The sequence below is a fragment of the Mus caroli genome, chromosome 9, assembly GCF_900094665.2.
Source record: "Mus caroli chromosome 9, CAROLI_EIJ_v1.1, whole genome shotgun sequence".
Taxonomy (NCBI): domain Eukaryota; kingdom Metazoa; phylum Chordata; class Mammalia; order Rodentia; family Muridae; genus Mus; species Mus caroli.
In genome coordinates, this window is record NC_034578.1 from 33,183,521 (window position 1) to 33,202,770 (window position 19,250).

A 19,250-nucleotide genomic window follows, 5' to 3' on the forward strand; every position below is an offset into this window, starting at 1 on the left:
GCCAATTCAAAGCACAGCCCTGGTCACAATCCTGGTGCCCTGGATCTGGGAGGACCAGAAGAGTCCAGGCAAGAAATAAAGGCTGACAGTAGGGACAAGACACTCAGTATTCTTTTCCTTTATAACCTCAGTGGCAGCAAGGAGTGGCCCTGGATAAGCTCAGAAAATGTACAGAGGGGCCACCAGTTAATGCCTGTAGGTTAGATGCTGAAACTCACTTAAAAACAGTGAGCAAACAAAATCTATTTCTGGGTCAGCAAGATAGTTCAGTGGGTCTTGTTGCCAAATCTGACAGCTTGAGTTCAATACTTGGGACCCATGTGGTGAAGGAAAAAACCAAAAACAAACAAACTAACAAACAAACAAACAAAACCAATCTCCTCCCCGCACTGCCTCCACTGTGTGTGTGTGTGTGTGTGTGTGTGTGTGTGTGTGTGTGTGTGTGTGTGTGTGTGTGTGTGTATGTATGTGTATACTTACACAGGTACTGGATACTTCTGCAACTGAAGTTAGAGGCAGTTCTGGGCCACTCAACATGGGTACTGGGATTTGAACTCAATTCCTCTGCAACACCAGTGCTCTCTCCAGCCATGGGAAACATTTTATGTTCCATAGGCTTCGTGACTTCACTCCTCTTTTCCTTTTTTCTCTTGAATTTTATGTGTATTGGTGTTTTGCTCACATGTTACCACATGTATGCAGTGTCAGATCCCCTGGTAGTGGAGTTACAAATGTCAGTGAGTAGCCGGGCGTGGTGGCACACGCCTTTAATCCCAGCACTTGGGAGGCAGAGGCAGGCGAATTTCTGAGTTCGAGGCCAGCCTGGTCTACAGAGTGAGTTACAGGACAGCCAGGACTACACAGAGAAATCCTGTCTCAAAAACCAACCAAACAAACAAACAAAACAAAAAACAAAAAGAAAGAAAAGAAAAAAAAGAAAATGTCTGTGAGCCACCATGTGGGTGCTGAGAATTGAACCCAGGTCCTCTGGAAGAGCAGCCAGTGCTCTTAGTGCACTTAACCTCTGAGCCATCTCTCCAGCCTGAATTCTTTACTTTCTAATGGCACTGTCCTAATATTTTCAAGGTCTGATTTTTCAATCTGATTTTTGAAGACATGTGTATTTGAAAATCCAAATAGATGAGGTTCTCAGATTTTTCACTGCCTGTCCACTGCAGTTTTTAACCTGTCTTTGAGATCATTGCTGCGGCCCAACATTGGTTCTCAGCATCCATGCTGCCCAATTACATCTACCACAAACTGAGCATGCACTGTGTTTGGCCCTGGGCTGGGGCTTTTCTTACAGTGCCTTAGGAACCCTCACCATGCCACAGCCCTCATTTGTGACATCCTAAGACCAGCAGTGTGCTGATGTAAGTAGCTCTCTAGAAGGACATTGTCACTATAGTTAGTTTTAAACTACTAACGTACAGTTACCAAACATGAAGTTGGAAAGGGACTCAGAGCAGCACATATCATACAGTATTTCCCTGACATATCTGGTAGATGAAAATAACCTTAAAGGTAAGGATGAAGGTAGAATGCTCAAGAGAATTTTGAGTATTTATCACCTTTCTTTTTAATATAACTTATTCTGTTGTTCTTGTTTTCAAGACAGGGTCTACTTGGCTCTGGCTGTCCTGGAACTCACTATGTAGACCAAGTTGGCTTTGAACTCGGTAATCAATGTGCCTGCGTCTGTCTCCTGAGTGCTGAAATGAAAGGTGTGCACCACTATGCCCTGCTTAATATATTTGATACTAAATGTCTATGATTGAACTTTAATAGTGGCTGTGTATAGCCACTGGCTTGTGAAATTTCTCACAATTCAAAGTCAGTTCTTGTAAGCCAACCACAGCACCTCACTGCCTTGAACCCAACTACTGCTCTTTGACTTAAAGTTGGTGCTCTATGCCTCACAGTAGTAGGGATGACACCAGCTCAGCAAGTGAGGTACAGCAGGCTGTAGGTTGGTTCATTTATCCATCTCACAGATAGAGATATAGATGACTTTATATGGGAACTTAAAAGACATCACGTTAGTCAATATTGGATCCTCTAAACTTGTCTTTGAATGAAGTTTCCTGCTTAGTCTATGCTGAATATGTTACCCTGTGCTGGTGCCCTGGGGTAGAGTTCTCAGTGTTCCTTCTCACTCAAACAGTACAGTCCATAGTGGCCAATGAGAGTACTGGCCAAGTCCCCATGTTGGGCTCTGAGCCAGCAGGCAATCCATACTCCATACACCTTGGACCTTCAGCTACAGAGCAAGAGACAACAGTCTGTGCAGTCCTGATGGCTCCAGACTTTATGGCATGATGGGACAGCACTTCTGCCCAGCAGGTCTCAGAGACAAGGAGGACCCTAGCCCCTGTCCTCAGCCATGTAGCCAGCTTGCTCCCAAACAGGGCCATTTCTGTTACTCTCAAGGTAAAGCACTCCCCTTGAGCCTAGCCAGTTCCCAAGAAGTGGCATACTGGGCACCCAAACAGCTGGACCAAGAGATGCCTTCATAGAAGCTGGGGGCACTCAGTGATAAGACAGCCAAAGATGAAGAATGGTTTGGGAGAAATTGTTCAGAGCTGGGGATGGAGGCCAGCAGGGGAACAGTTGACCTCCAGGCGTCCCTGGTGGAGGTTGGATTTGTGTATTTCCTGAGCTAGATTGATTCCAGGCCTGGAATCCATCATTCCCTTCATAATACAAATAATCACCAAATGTGCTCAAGTACTTGGTAGCCTGGATATCCACTCTAGCAATTCTCTGTGTGGACAGTGATTAGACCATCATTATCTTAATGCTTCTTAATTTATCTTTCTGATTAGCAACTTACCATTTTATTTGCAAAAAATAGCCTTCTGCTGGGTGGAAGCCAGCCGAGCACAGCAGCTGTCATTTTCTCTGCACTAAATCAGGCCAGGCGTAAGTTGGTTTTCTGGTGATGCTATTTCTTGTGTCTTGGCTGTATCAGGCACCACAATTCATCATGGTTGTTGTTGTGAAGCAAAAAGCACACCCCTGAGGGCCTGTGGGCAGAGAGGTCACCTCTACTCAGTCAAAGGGCCCAGAATAAGACACACTCTAGGCAAGGCTCCCAGAAGTGCTCTTGTGGTGCCCATGTGAGATGAGGAGGGAGGTCAGTGGTACAGGTACATCATAACCCTTGCCATCTAAAGAGCACTTACTGCTTTTTAGCAATGTACCTCTCTATGTGTGTACCATGATCACTTCTGTTTACAGATGGGAAGACCAAGGCTAAGGGGGTTGCATCATTTGCCCGTGGTCCTATAGCTACTGAGTGGCACTAATAGCTTTAATCATTCTCTTTGTGGACTCCCAGGACCAAAGATGCTCACCATTGTGTTACATAATTTTCTCAAGCACAGTAGACATAGGGTGAGATGAGGGGTTCTCAAGTGAACATTGTGAGAGTGACTCTGGGGGGGGGGTCACCCTGTGTAGTTTTGTTGCACACAGAATTGAGCTGAGATGTCAAGCATCTTTTTATCTGAGTCACAGACATTACTTCCTTTTAATTTTTTTTTAATGTGTGTATTTTTATCTGTATGGGTGTTTTGCCTGTATGCATGCAGTTCTTGCAGAGGCCAGAAGAAGGTGTCACATCCCCTGGGACTGGAGTTACAGATGTTTGTAAACTACCATGTGGGTGCTGGGAATTGAACCTAGGTCCTCTGGAAGAGCAGCCAGTGTGCTTAATTACTGAGATACCACTCTAGCCTCATTGATACAATTTTCACTTTTCTGCCTGCATGTATGCCTGCAAGCCAGAAGAGGGCACCAGATCTCACTATAGATGGTTGTGAGCCAACATGTGGTTGTGGGAATTGAACTCAGGACCTTTGGAAGAGCTAGTGCTCTTCACCTCTCGGTCATCTCTCCAACCCCTCTCCCAAACTTTTACCAGCTGTCTATCCTTGGGGTCATATGAAATTTTATCCTAGACAACCATCTTCTTCTTCCATAGTTTAACAGACTGCTTTTCAATTTTTCCTACTTCCATCGAGAGAATGTTGTATCTCATTCTGTCCCTGAACCATCCTAGCGCATCACTGCCAAGAAGAGAACTGTCCCTAAAAGGTCCATCGTCATTCTGCTTGAATGCACAGACTCCATGCTTCCTGTGTTCAACTGTTCCTGACCCTGGCTGAGCAGAATACTTAGGTATTCAGGTATCTGAGGGAAGGGTAGAGATTCGTGAGTTGGCCTCCAAGGTCTTGAGAATTTCCTTAAGAACATACCAAAGGAACAGGTGGCTGAAATGTTGTGTCTTGACCCCAGTCTGAGATCTTGAGGTGATACCTGTCTAGCCATTCAGCTCCCTGACCATTGGACACATCTTCAGATCTTATGGAAATTTGTTCTATATCACCCTACATGCTAGGTAATAGTCACACAGGGCTATTAAATTAATACAAATGTAATTAAGTCCCACACTTGTCTGACAGTTTTAAATGTTTAGTCATTGAATGTGGCTAGCAACTACCAAACTGGCCAGTTTAGACCAAGGGCATTCTCACTACTGTGGAAGGTTCTGTTGGACTACCATCGTCTGAATCCAGTCTGCTTTGATGCCTTTATAAGCAAAGTTGGATAGCTACAAGGTTCTAATTTAAGTAGATCATGACCTACCTCCAACTGGATTGTAGAGGTCAGTACTTTTCAAGGTGTTGTGTCCGTACCAGTAACATCACTAGGAACTTGAAAATACAAATTCTCAGACCCAGGCCAGATCTACTGAATGCAGAGGTGGGGCCCACCAATGTGTGGATTATACCTCCAGGTGATTTTGATGCCTGCCTCACACTGAGACAACTATGTTCTAGTCATTGTGGTAAGCCTTTCTTATTTCATTTAATCTTGGCATGGCACTGTGAAATTCATAGTAGATTACCATTTTATAGATCAGGAACTGAGCTTCAGAATAGGAAGTAACTAGACATACAATAAAGGCAGATTTCAAGATGTTATCAGCTTCTAAGGCTCATAAATTGAAGCTGGTAGACACAGCCTCCTTGTCAAGTGCCCTTTAGAGGACTGGGAATATTTTAGTTGACAAGTTCAGCAGTAAGATCCAAGATAGGAAACAGAACATGGCTAAACCCCCAAAGCAGCCAGGAGAGACAACAGTGTTATGGTGGCAACAGCCACCCCAGCTAACTGTAGGTCAGATGATATCAAGGGATACTGGTCAGATCCACTAGACATGGCTCCCAGTAGATCCATGAGGCCACTGCTTCACAACTGTCTATCTGGCAATGTCTGGTGCCATTTGAGGGTGTTGCCACTGTAAGGATGTAAACAATGTTAAGGATATAAGAATGTAAGGATGCTGGGAGATGTAAGGGACAAGGCAGGCCTGTCTTATCCTAAATGAAGAAAAGACACAGATTTTTGTAATAGAAAGCCATGTACTCTCTACTTGGGCACATGGTCTTTATCAAGGTCTTTCTGGTCTGGCCCAACTCTAGGGGGTGTTATTTTAAGGATGCATTTCCTTGAGGGGCCTGGGATGCACTAAAAATAAAATTCTTCCCTGGATAACTGTAGTTTTGGTTTTTAAAAAAGAGTTTAAGGAAACCTCCAGTGATTGTATTGAGGATTAGAGATAGAAATTGCTGTTCTTTCTTTAATCTCTGCAGCGGTCCCCAGGCTGGCAGGCTGGATTTCACAGAAAGAAACACAAGGTTTGTTTTGTACAAAAGTCATGTTCACCAAATAGTCAACAAACATCCAGTGAACACCTCCGTTATCCAGCCCCTTCCCTCGGGTCATTTCATTTAATCTTCAGAACAACCCCATAAGGAGCTGTGATTTAAGACAGTAGCTCTTCTTATTCCCACTTGATGGGGAAGGAAAGAGCAATATTCCACTGCTTTATAGCCAGTCATGATTCAAACTTGGGTCAGCCTATTTTTGATGCACTCTGTAAGCTTACTTTGCTTAACAGAAGGATCAGTTAAGTAATCTGAGTTACTGGAATCTGAGGCCAGAAAGGATGAAGAATTCTATACGTTGTCAGGTCCTCTGAGAGTATTTGTAGAAATTGAGCATATACTACACAGAGCTAGAAGTATGCAGCAATCTCTATATCTATGTATGTCATATGAATGTATGCATGTACATATGTACATATACATATAGCTATATATCACAAGTATGAATACCATGACTCCACCTCTCCCTGCCCCCTACCACACACATGAACACATAGACTATAGTCTGAGCTGGGGCTGGGCTGGGACTGTCAGCCCTGGCCAGTGAGGTATGGATTATCTTTGACCAACCCAGTGATGGAGAAGTTGTCCAGCTAGTGCCCTGGAAGCCAGTACAGTTCTGTGTTTACCTCTGTGCTTTGAGAGACTGAGCCTCCTGGTCTGTGACAGGTACCTGCCCTCTCTGTGTCTGGAAAACAAATGGTACTAAATTGGTGGATGAAAAAGGCAAGGCAAACTCTGGCACAGCTCAGCCAGGTGTCTGTCATCTTGACTCCAGAAGAGCCAGAACCTGTAGCATTGGGGCTACTGTGGGTTGGCTGTAGGAGCTGTGGGGACCCATGTATGAAACCTTAAGCCTCTTTTTTCTTCAGGGAGTTTTGCTTAAGAGCTTTACACAGAGCACTAAAATGTATTGTGCCCTCAGCTTGCTTCACTGGAAACTCTGCACCAGGAAGCTCATTTTATCTCAAATCTAACAAGGATGCCTCAAGATATTCTGAAGACTCTCGCTCTCAGGAAAGCAGAAGAATGTCCTACTCTGCCTGGGAGTTAGGTTGGCTTATGCTGGCCCTTCCCAAAAGCTAGAGGTAGACTTTTGAGAGGAGATGTGGCCTCTGCTCCCCGAGCCTCAGTCTTAGCCTTCTTCCACCACTGGTGAAGATCCCCACGCACACAGCTCCCTGGTGTCCCAGGTTAAGAAGGGCGGTTAGAAGCTGAGCCTCAAGCAGCCTCAGGAGTCTGGGGGCAGGTTCAGGCTGTCATGAGGTGCATATCAAAGCTGGAGTTTAAAAACTGTACTGGGAATAGTGCAATTATCTCGCTTCACCACATTTCTCAGCCCCGACTGAGGTTTAATTAAAGCCAAGTAAAAACACAAAGTCGCCATTTCAGATATCACCCCACTGCATGCTGGTTAAAAAAAAAAAAAAAAAAAAAAGGAAAAAAGAAAAAGAACCCTTTATCAGGGACTTAAATTTTTTTCTGTGGGTATCTTCTGGCTCTGTTGGATATTATTCCTTCATAACAGTCCCTTTAAAGAAAAAATATATTTAATATATATGTATAAAATGAGTTAATCCCCCATAATCTCCTTGAGTTGTACCTAAAACACAGTTTCTTGCAGGTGACCTTTTCAGAAGAGGCTGTTACTATGGCAACCGCATTGTTTGATTCCGTCAAGAGAAAAATACTGCATGGAAATGTATTTAATTTTGCTTAATTTGATGCTGTATTTAACACTTGCACAGGCTGGAAGGAGATGGGGATTGGAAGGCAGGGGGTAACTCACCAGGGCTAGTTTATCCACACCTTCCCCTAAAGAGCCACAGGGCAGCCTAGTTGCCATGATTTATTGGGGGTCTGGCCCTGGTCTCCAGATGGGGATTAGCTCTTCTCCCTGCTCCATCTTCAAGTATTCAGGAGGAAGTAGGTAGATCAGTTCTTGATACAGACCCTTAGATGTGGAAACCCCTTGGGAGAGGCACTCTAAGTTGAATAAAAAGGCACCACATGGCCATGATGCTCTGTGGGCCACAAGTTCTGTTGCTTCTGTTTGGATACCAGGCAATGGTAACCAAAGACCACTCAGGTCTCTTTTGTTGTTAAACCCATGAGTCCCTGGGAATAAATGTGGTGTCCTTTAATAGGATTTAGCTTTGTGGAAGTGTTGCCAGGCAGAGGATACTCAGTCAGTGATTCAACCATTTAACTAGCACAAGGCCAGTCCAGGAGATGCCACAGGCCAGTTTTTAAGAGTCCCACCCACTGTTTCCTGGTCATCTACTTTTTGCTATTCAGGTGTTTTCCCAAGCAGGCATGGAGGTCCTAAAGCCCAAGAACCTAGTATACTCCATCCAGATGTCACTAAGAGTGATAGGACTGAAATAAATGCAGTTTCCAGTGGTCTCTGTAAACTGTGTACATGTCTCTAATGGGGGCCATCATGATGCACAAGGCTAAAACAGGCAGAGCAATGCTGTGTTCTCCTAGCTCAGCCAGTACTGATTTTTCTTGATCTCTTGTTTCTTCTGCCTCCCATAGACACACAGAATGTGCAAACTCTCCATGTACCTCTGTTTTGAATAGACTTAGTAGCTGATGACCTTGGACAAGTTATTTCTCCTCTTTGGGCCTCATATTCTCTATCTGAAAATTAAGCGTTAACCGTGGATGCCTAAAGGCATCTTTGCCATTCTCCTGATATGACTACTATGTCAATAGCTAACATACTTCTAGGTGTGAACTAGCCACATCATGTATACTCTAGTTGGCTGTTCTTTCCCCAGGTCTCCAGCTGAAGGCTCTGGTATATCCAACACTAGCAGAAATCAGTGTCTTTAATTGGTGAATTTTTGTACCTTTTCAGGATGGGCCTACCCTACCTGAGTTGCTACCAGGACTCTACTTCCCTGATTGTGCACTACAATATAAACAGTCACGCACACTCTTTTCCCCTAATACTTTCTGGAAAATTCAGTTCACACAGAGAGTTCCTTTTTTCAAAAACTGAGTTTCAGCAGAAGGATGCATTTCTTCAGGAGCCCTTCCCAGCGATGGCCATTTTGTCTTCCATGACCTGTGTACATGGGAACTTGATGTGCCCCATTCAATTCACGGCAGTTTCTACCCTCTTTCTTTAGAGCTCGAGGCTCACTTGAAGTAGCCTTCCTATATATATGTAATACTGTCATCCAACCAACCCCTTATGCATCTGCCCCTCACTCATCATGAGGTTAGCATCTGGATCACTGGCTCTGCCAGCCCCATTACTCCACAATCACTCCTGCTGTCATCACTACAGACTTCAGAACCCATGAAGATGGCCCATCCAATGTCCTGTCCTAATTTTGTTGCTACACTAGCTTTGGTGAACATTTGGTTCACTCCCATGGCCACTCCTTAGACTCTCTCACAACAATCACTGAGCTACCCACCTCTGAAAGTATACTTCTGATGCCATTAGAGTTAGCTGTTCTGACATGCCCAGCCCAGTCGTTCTCAACCTTACTTTATTAAAAACTAACCCTTAGCTATCCATGTCTACCATTTCTTGTGCATGCTTACCCCCTCTTTATCCAGCACAGACTGCATAGTCTAACACTAAAACTACCCCTTATCAATAATTTGAGCTTCTTGCAGCTCCTTTTTCACTCTCCCACCCTGGCAGGACTCCAGCCCTGGTATCTCACCCACTTGTTCAGGGCCTGCCCAGAGCAGCTGAACACTGCTAGAGAAAAAAAAAATGAAACAAATTTGCTGACTAGAGTCACTACCACCATGACCACAAATCTCACTCAACACTGTCAGAGGAACCTACTATACTTCCCTAGAAAATTCAATTTCCCAGTCTCTGGGGAAACCATCACACTTCCTTCTCCCTCCCCAGGTCTCTAACATTCTCCTCCCCACTCTATTTCTAGCCGATGACCTTGCAGTATATTTCATAGACAAAAAAGGATTTCTATGAGATGAAAACTACTTCACTCTCCCATCAATAACCCTTTTATTGCATCAACATCAGAACCAAAATACTCTAGCCATCTCACACCCCAATCACAGTGGAATCTGTACAAGGTCAGCACTTTCACTGGGCTTGCAACCCACTCTTGAAGACTTTAAAAAATATATTCTTATTTTAATTCTTAAAGAATTTCATACAATGTATTTTGATCATACTCACCCCTAGGCTTTCCTCTAGCTCTTCCCAGATCCACAGATCCTCCAACTTCATATCTTTTTATTATTTTTTTAATCACCCAAATGGTTCCAGTTAGTGTTTCTCACATACTACTGGGTATGGGGCTAACAGATCAACTTACCAGGAGACACACCCGATTCTTCCTCCTCCAGAAGTCATCGACTGTCCACAGTTCCTCAGTTAGGGATAGGGGTCATGAATCTCTTACTACTCCAAGCTAGAATGCTTGGATGTCTACTGGGTTGACGTTGTGCATGTCTCGTATAGGTAGCTATAGCTGCTATGATTTTGAGAATGCCGTGGTCTGGTCATGTTCAGAAGACACTGTTTTGCTCTGGTCCTCCTTGTCTTGAGCCTCTTACAATCTTTCAGCCCCATAACCCTTGCGGAGGGAGTATGAGATAGATACCCTATTTGTACACTTTGAACAAAGACTTTTTCCTCCATATTGTCCAGTGCATGAGTGCTCCCCCAACTCTACTCCCTTCCTACTTTCTGACCTTATTTGAGTTCTTCCTCCCACCAAGCCTGTACAAAGGTAGTGTCTATACTCTTGTGTCTACTTTCTCATCTTCCTTTCTCTCTCCAACCGACTCCAGTCAAGTTTCATTAACCCATCCCTCCACTGATGACCAATTATCAGGTGGTGAGCAGCTCAGCATGACCGAGCAAGTGCTCAGCCCTCCATCCTCATCTTCATTTTCCTGCAACATTTGGCATTGGTGCTCAATTCCTATTTCTCAGAAAACCTTTTGCCTCCAGCTTCAGCCACCCCACTCACCTACTGTCTCCCTCGTGCCTTGGCATTCCTTCTCAGTTACCTCTGTTGTCGTTTTGTAAAAACACTAGAACACCAGTACCTCTTTATTGTCTCTTGCCATATGAACTTACTCAGTCTTGTGGCTTTAAATGCCTTCTCACACACTTGTGTCTCTCAGTTTGACCGCTAACTGTTCTTCCCAGGTCCTGGATATGAGTACTCAATTGTCTATTTGGCACCCTGACCTAGGTATCTCAGAAGCATCCCAAACACAACATACTCAAAGCTAATTTTTATTTTACTTCTCCTTGCCTCTAACCTCTATACCTATTCAACTAATCTTCCTGAACTAAGTGAAAAGTACACTCTCCATCCGGTTACTAAAAGCCCAGCCAGTCTTGGATTTATTGTCCCCATTTCCCATGCTTCTCATTAGGAGGTCTTCTAGTTCTACTCCCACCATAAGAAGAAATTCAACAACCATGTTGTCTTCACTTCCATGGCTAAGACCAAGCCAACTGAGCCTTCTGTCTTGTTCCCTCACACTCACAGAAGCCAGACTTGTGCCTTTATATCTGGTAGCTCTCAAGACTCAGTCTTCTCCTCCAGTGACTTCTGCTTTAATCAGGCAAAGGTCCTCATGTCTTTGAATGGACCTCTAAAATCCTCTGTATAGCCTTTCTGCCTAGACCTAATTTCTCTTTTCCGCTCTCTTGCCTACTAATTCCCTAGGCATACATTTCCAAAAAGTTGCTCTTGCTTTTCCTTCAATTTGAGATGCTCTCCCCTCCTAGCCATACATGGCTGCCACTTTCTCATTCACCCCCTTCAGTCCCTGCATCTCATTCTCAGAGAGACTTTCCAATCTCCAGTCTAGGCACTCTGCCACAAAACTTTTTTGCCACATCTACTGAAACCTAGAATCTTCTTACTTCTACGTTGTTTTCCTTGTTTATTCTCCTTCCTCCTCCACTGTTAGACTGTGGTATATTTGATAGCAGGTACTCTGTCTTGTTCAGCATTAGTCTCTCTTTCTATAACAAACCTTGAACACTTTACCTGTTGCCTGGATGAGGCAGTTTGCAGCTAGCTGTGCTGCCAACCCTGTCTCTGAGCTCTAAGACTGGTCTGTTCTATAATCAGAGCAAAGCAAGGGCTTCCATTTATCCTAATATTCCCTACAGACTGTCATTCATCTGTCCTAGCCCTAGGCTATTTGATGAAGAAGCCTAACAGCCAAGAGAGCTGCCAGGAGGGCCACCGCCCACGAGGTCTCTGGCCAGATCTGGCTCAAAGCCTCTTTGCTACAGCCTACAGTCTATCCCATGCTGTGTGGCTTGCTCTCAAAGCCTTGTCTACATTCCCAGAGTAGTGAATGCTGTACAGTATGATTGCTATTTTGATAAAATAATAATAATAAAAGACAACAGGAAGAAACCCAAGTAAACAGAAAGCCATGGCTTTATGAAACGCTGCCCCATGGAGCAGTGCCTGGGACTAGCATTGTGAAAGCATACAGCCCCAAATGAGTGTCCAACTCTCAGTTCTAGTAAGGAAGTAGATCCAGGTCGGGGTAAGTTCTAGGTGGGCTGCTACAACCCTGGGAGTCTATAGAACATCCTCCCCTAAGAGATGTACCTACTCAAAGTCATATAGTGACAATTAGGTTTAGGAGGCAGTCCTCCCAACTCATAGGAAGGCACAGTGCTTATGTCTTTCTTGCTTCCAAATTCCTTTCTGTTGCAGAAATATGGTATAAAAAGCCAGGTAATGATAGCACACATCTGCAATCCTAGTTCTTAAAAGGCAGAGGCTAGGAATATCCCTTCTAAGTCATCTCCAACTCAGAGAACATTCTAGACTACCTGGGTCACATATGATCTTATCTGTAAGATAAAATGGGAAAAAAATAGATCATGAGGTACTTTCTGTCAACATTTCTCTATCTAGCCCAAGGCTGAGAAATATTTCCTTTGTGTCTCTCTTGGCAGAAAGGGCATCTTGGACAAAGGACAATGGGAGCCATATCATGTCCTGACTTGCATTCCCTCAACTCTTCCTGTTGAGAGCTCTCCTTTAGCAGCCTCCATTCTCCTTGCTTCGCCTGCCTGCCTGCCTTTTCAGTTGTTTGCTCAGAAGCTGGGCTCTGTTTGCTGAGCCCTTATTCATTTTCATATTGCCTGGGATATTTTCAGCTCCTCCCCTGGGCATTTGGGAGAACTTCAAGTGTCAAGAAGCACACTGGGCTATCAAGGTAAACACCCACAGTGGCCTGAGCCCCATCTGGGGAATCTGCCCACCTTATTGGCTGTCTCCTGGCTTTCCTACTGCTTTTCATCTGGGCTCCTGAAATGCTGGGTGTGCTTTCAGGCAGACAGGCTGCAGAGTCTCATATCTAAGACTATAGCATATAAGTGATGGACAACGACATCTAGGACCTTTGGCTTGGCCTCTCATAAAGGTTCCCATCCTTACTTGGGTCAGACTGGAGAAACAGAAAAGCAGGAGGCCACAGAAGTAGTCCAATCCCTCACTCCTGGAAACTGTTTCCAGAGCATTGGATTCTTCATTGCTCTTTGCTGAGTATACAAGGCCCCATACTGAAGGCACTTATTGGGGAACAATAAGGAATGCCTTGCGAAGAAAATCTGAGTTATCCCTGCATCCTTTTTAACTTGACAGAATTTAAGCATTAAAGAGGTCCCAGCCTCTTTAATGCTTGCTCTAGTTCCATTGGAGAACAAGGCCTAGATCCTCTTCATTGTGGAGAAAGGGCATTCACTAGAGAAAAAGAACAGTCAAAGGAACAAGAAACACAAAGGAAAGGTCTGAGCTTAAACCCTGATTGTCTCCTCACTGTGTGTCAGTCACCTAAGTTGTTAAACTGGGACAACAGACTCCACCTGAGTTGAGATGAATATTCCCTAAAATCATGTGTGCATGGGCTGACCTAGGTAATTAATAACTGGATGTTTAGATTTTTATTTTTATCCATCCATTAGATCAAGTACTTAAATATTCAGAATCGATCATATTGAGTCAGACTTACAAAAAGGACCTCCATATACCTTTCTGTTCTTTGACACTCAGAGGTACCAACATTTTTCTCTATTTGAAAGGCCCCTCCCTTCAAGCCTCCATTCAGTTTGTATCAAATATTCCAGGAGAAGAAGCCAGAGGCCTGGGTTATTGGATATTTGTCGAGTTCAATAAAAGGTGCTTGGTGGCTCCAGGCTGATGATGTTCTCTGGTTTGTCACTGTAACACTTACTGGCTATGGCCCTGCCACTCCAGGCACTGGACATTAGGAAAAGCAAGAGCAGGTTTTATTAACCAAGTCAAAAGACATGAACTTGCATTTGTCATAGGGGATGGGGCAGAGGTGGCTTCCTATCAGAGATCAGGCCTCACCATGGATCCTTTTGAGTCAGGTCATTTCTCCGCTGAGTGCTAAGCAGAGTCAGGAAACAGCCTTGAGCTATGAACTGAAAAGAGTCCCACAGAGGCAGCACTTTTTTATAAGGCTTATATTCCTGTTTCTTAAACACACCATCAGTTTATGGCTAACATGACACTCACTGAAAAGCTTAACAGAATGGAAATCAGGACCTCCGGAAAGAAGGGGCTCAGTCTGCCCTGAAACCCAAGTGCCCAGCACAGTGTCCTGAGATGTGGTTACCTCCTCAATACAGAGTGAATGAGTGAATGGAGCAGTGGCTGGGAGCAGAACCACATTAGTGTTCTGACTTGGATGGAGGCTGACTCATACAGTGACAGAGCAATAAAGGCCAGGGAGATCCAATAAAGAAAAAATTATCAAGGACTGTGTCCAGGCACTATTCTGGTTTGGCACAGTTTGTCTGTTTTTAATTTATGTGTTTGTGCCTCTGTGTATGTGGATGCATAATATGTATGTGGGTGCCAGTGGAGGACAGAAGCAGGCATTGTGTCTTTTGGAGCTAGACTTTCATGTATAAGCTATCTGATGTGGGTGTCAGGATCCAAAATCCAGTGCTCTGATAGAGCAATTGGCATGCCTGACTGATGAGGCATATCTATCTCTTTGGACCCCAGAGAATGGGTCTTATCATATTAAAATAATGTACAAATGGCATCTTGGTCTTAAAAGTAAGGCAGAAGCATAGCTTTTGAAAGCAGAGCAAAATGGCCAAGAAGACTAATACAGAGCTCTTGACTACCTTCTTTTTTTTTTTTTTTTTTTTTTTTTTTTTTTTTTTTTTTTTTTTTTTTTTTTTTTTTGGACAGGGTTTTTTTTTTTTTTTTGTTTTTTTTTTTGTTTTTTTTTTTGTTTTTCGAGACAGGGTTTCTCTGTGTAGCCCTGGCTGTCCTGGCACTCACTTTGTAGACCAGGCTGGCCTCGAACTCAGAAATCCGCCTGCCTCTGCCTCCCGAGTGCTGGGATTAAAGGCGTGCGCCACCACGCCCGGCTGTGACTACCTTCTTAATAAAGGAGGTCAGAATGCATCCTAGATCCTGGGCAGGACCTAGTCGTGTGGCTGTCCCTATAGACAGAAAATGGCAAGGGCTACAAATCCCTAGATAGGATCATCAGCTCCCCTGAAAGCCTCAGAGGTGGAGCCATAGACATGATCCCTGAAGAATCTTAGGTGTCACCTAAGCTTAAGCCAAGCATCTTTGGTTCCAACCAAGTGATGGCACCTGATATACATGAAGACCTCTCAGGTCAAACATCAACCTCTCTCGGCAATAGACAGACATGGTAATACAGCCACCTATAATCCTAGCACTTGATAGGTAGAGGCAAGAGGATAAAAAGTTCAAGGTCACCCTCAGCTATGTAAGGAGCCAGCCCTGGAAGAGTTGTAAAGGTAGGGGCAGGTATATCTCTGAGATCAAGGCCACAGTGAGATCTTGTCTCAATAGAAGAAGGAAGAAGAAAAGGAGGAGGAGGGAGAGGAGGAGAAGGACGAGGAGGGAGGAAAGGAAGGAAGGAAGAAGGGGAGAGAGAGACAGAGAGAGAGCAACAGTGAAGTAGACATTGGCCCTGCTCCATAAGTCCACGACCAGGAAGGAACAAGGTGCTAGTTTCGAGTTCCACATTTCTTCCCATTATCTTATTTTTGGAGACATGAGACTCACCATTTGTTTTAATTTCATCCTCAGTGAAGTTATAACAGACTGGCAACGTGTTAGCTGTAAAAGACTTTTTTTCAAGCCATGAGTTGTTCCTCATTAGTCTCTGCCACATGAAAAAATTATCAAGAATCTGGGCCACAAGTAGATGGATGGTTTTTAAGATTGAGAATACACACTGGATGATGTCAGGCCTGGGGACACTGACAGAAGATAGTTAAAGGGAGGAAAGGGCAGAAAATGCCATTTTAAAACTGAAATCAAACCTTCAGAGTCTGGGCCCTGGAGGTGACTCATGGTGAAATATGTCATGGTAGATTCAACCGGTTTCCCAAAGAAACTTCCCCTAACTGCAGGGGGAGGACCACACTGCAGCCAGGAGACAGGAATGTGGATAGAGTCACATGGTTTTCAGGATCCTTCCCAGGGAGGAGTGGGTGGTGGTAGCTGTAGTGTTATTGGCGAGGTTGTGGCCCATGGGAATCCATAAAACTAGGAACACTGAGTTACTCAAATATTAGCCATGATTTCTTAAAACCTGGGGGTGGAGCTGCACTAATAGATTCCTGAAGATAGACAGGAAGTGTGTTCGGCTGAAAAGGGCGGCTGAACAGAGGCAATGGTAAAATATTCAGGAACTGCATATTCTCACTTCCACCCCCCACCTTATTTATTGTTACATTTTCAGTACTTACCACAACGCCCAGCACACGTAGAACACGCCATAAATATTTGTTAAATGAATACATGCATGAAACCCAACTCTAGGAAACTCTTTTTGATCGCACCAGGCCTTTGTGAGGACCCATTAGGATTCCAACTATATGATCTGTTCCTGTGAAGGTGTCCAAAGGGCCTAAGTCTGAATGTTCAGCAGCCTTTCAGATGCATGCCACCAAGTACTGAACGGACCCACAACAGCCCTGCCTGCCTGCCATTCTAGAGAAGACAGAAGTGAATCCCTGCCTTGTTTCCACACACTCACTTTCAGCCCCACTCCCACTGGATAATTGAAGCCACCGGCTTCCATCATTCAAATGAATACAAGTTTAAAAAACCAACCAAACAAACAAACAAAAAAACAATCAAAAGTCCGAGGGTCTTCAGTGTGGGAGATTTTGTTTTACCTGTGCAAGTGTTAGCAGTCAGGCTGGATTCCCAGCCCTGCCTTTAATTGTAGCCTGTATGCTATGATTGGAATTAAATGACATGCCAAATTAAAGAGTTATTTTTTCTAATAAATATTTTGCATAGGATGTGTTTATAATGGCATTAATTATTTATGCTGCCATATAGAGAAAGCATAAATATAAAGAGAGAGAGGGATCAGATGGTTCCTGTAGGAGAAATAAAATGAAAATTTCCATCAAGATGATGAATACCTGAATTCGAACTTTGGGGCTGGGCCTGGGGGGAGGTGGAGAGCCGGGGACATCTTGAGAACAAATCTGACAAGCGTTATGGAGGCTTTTGAGCGAGGAATATGTTAAAAATGAAAGTGAGTACAGAAACTTTAAATATTTAATACCTGCATTAATTCTAATTCACACTTTCTTTATTTTTCAGATTAAAAATTTACGAGAATTTCCCATCTCTTTCATCCTTCTCCTCCCATGGGGCACTTGGCGGTCACTGTGCCTGGGACCAGCTTTAGCAGCATTTGGGTCACAAAGAGAACAAGGACAGTAGCCCCTGCCCCCCCCCACCTCCAGTGACACCTGCTGTGAAACTGGCTCCACCCCTAGCTCCCCTCTGGAAAGCTACTGCTGTTGGAATTCTGTTGCCAGAGTGACTGATGGAACCAGAGGCCATTTCCTGCCCTCCAGCCCTGCCCCAAGAAGAACACGAAGTCCTGAGATGATGCAGCCAAGTTATACATTTAAAATGCCTGCCCAAGTCTTGAACATGTTAGATCCACATCGAACTGAGGACTCCTCCGAGCAAGAGACTTTTGTCCCATGCAGCCAGGAGGCCCCTCTGCCCTCACAGGTATTTTACTCTAAAGCTGAATACATTTCATAAGCTGTCCAATCACCACAAGCCAGTGCTGACCTGGGTACAGGGAGAAGTAGCTTTTCACCACTGGGAGAGTAACTTCTACATTAATCCAGCTTCTGCTCCTGCTCTAGTCTGGAGAAGCTGGTGAACAAACTCCAATGTCTGCATTTCTTTCTGAAGCTCTTTCCCACACACCTTGGACCATTGAGTTAAACTTTCATTTCACACAGGCAAGCCTCGTGTTCCAGAAGGTCCAAACTCTCCCTATATCAGAACTCCTTCCACGGTCTCAATGTGGCTCGCACAGCACATGGCCTCCAAAGCATCAGGCAGTGAAGAAGAGAGACTGGATTAAAGCACGTTCCTTAAGTGTGGCTACTGTGTGTGGGGTCCCAAGCTATTAGAACCACGTAGGCATAGGAACCTGGATGCCTCACCATGTCCTCACTCCCCATTTCACCTCAGAGACTCTGGGTTGGGTCCAGAGAATCAAACAAGAGGATTTTTAAGTAAGTTCTAAGTCTTAACCACTCTCTGACCCTTAGGCTTTAAAGTATTCTGTCCTTTTCTCTCTCCATCTCAGACAGAGCCTCGCCACCCCCAAATACAGACACACACACACACACACTCTCACACACCACTTACCAGATTCCTACCCGGAACACCTTCATAAATAATGCTGATTAGGTCCTTCTCCTAATGAGGCCTCTGATCTCAGGCAATTCCGTACCCCTACCCACTCTTCCTCCTGTGCCTACTGATTCACATGTCTATAAATCAGAGAAGGTGACACACACATGCTCACACACTCAAGCTCCCTTCTTCAAGAAGCTGGGTAGGAAATCTCACTGTAGTGGACAATGAGCTGTGGCTCAGGCCCTAAGAGATATTTGGAATTGGTATCTCTTCTCCCAGTTACCGGCATAAGTTGGGCTATCCCTTTCAGTGAAAAGAGCCGAGTTTGTAATCACCCCCATTTGGAGACTGGAGGATTCCTCTACGCAGCCCCTTCTTTCTCACAACTGAAAGAGCCCCACCCATCTTGAAAAGGAAGGAGAAGTTCTCACCAAATAATGGGCATGAGTACCTAAGAAGGACCAGCTACCATCACAAGTCCTTTCCCATCATGCCTCCAGGACCAGTGTATCCTTCTGAACCCATCTCTTGATTCCTAAGGGTACCATCCCAGGACAAGAGTGAAATCCACAATCACACAGGAACACGCATACAAGCACATGGGGACATTTGGTACTCTAGACACAGCACATAAGCATCCCTCTGGGGTTGTGACAGTTTTAGATGAAGTAAGAAAGAAACGAGATAGCTGAAGAGATGTTGAGTTAGGACTTTGGCCCAGGTCTGCGCAGTGCCTGATGACTGTATCAGACACTAGAAGAATATTGTCAGTCCTGACACATTGTGGGGGGATAAAATGTTTTACCAC

At 44.4% G+C, this 19,250-nt stretch overlaps 1 protein-coding gene across 5 annotated transcripts in view; it reads right to left on the reverse strand.

Annotated features, from left to right (window-relative positions):
- Positions 1–19,250, reverse strand: part of Pknox2 (PBX/knotted 1 homeobox 2) — a 259,037-nt gene that overhangs the window by 141,298 nt on the left and 98,489 nt on the right. For 2 of the 5 annotated variants that reach the window (XM_029481797.1, XM_029481798.1), the window contains exon 3: positions 2,834–3,026. The exons of 2 other annotated variants lie outside the window; for them this stretch is intronic. The gene's annotated coding sequence lies outside the window, so the exon portion shown is untranslated. Of the gene's footprint in view, positions 1–2,833; positions 3,027–6,364; positions 6,424–19,250 lie in introns of all 5 variants that reach the window. One more of the 5 variants, XM_029481799.1, reaches the window with a different exon arrangement.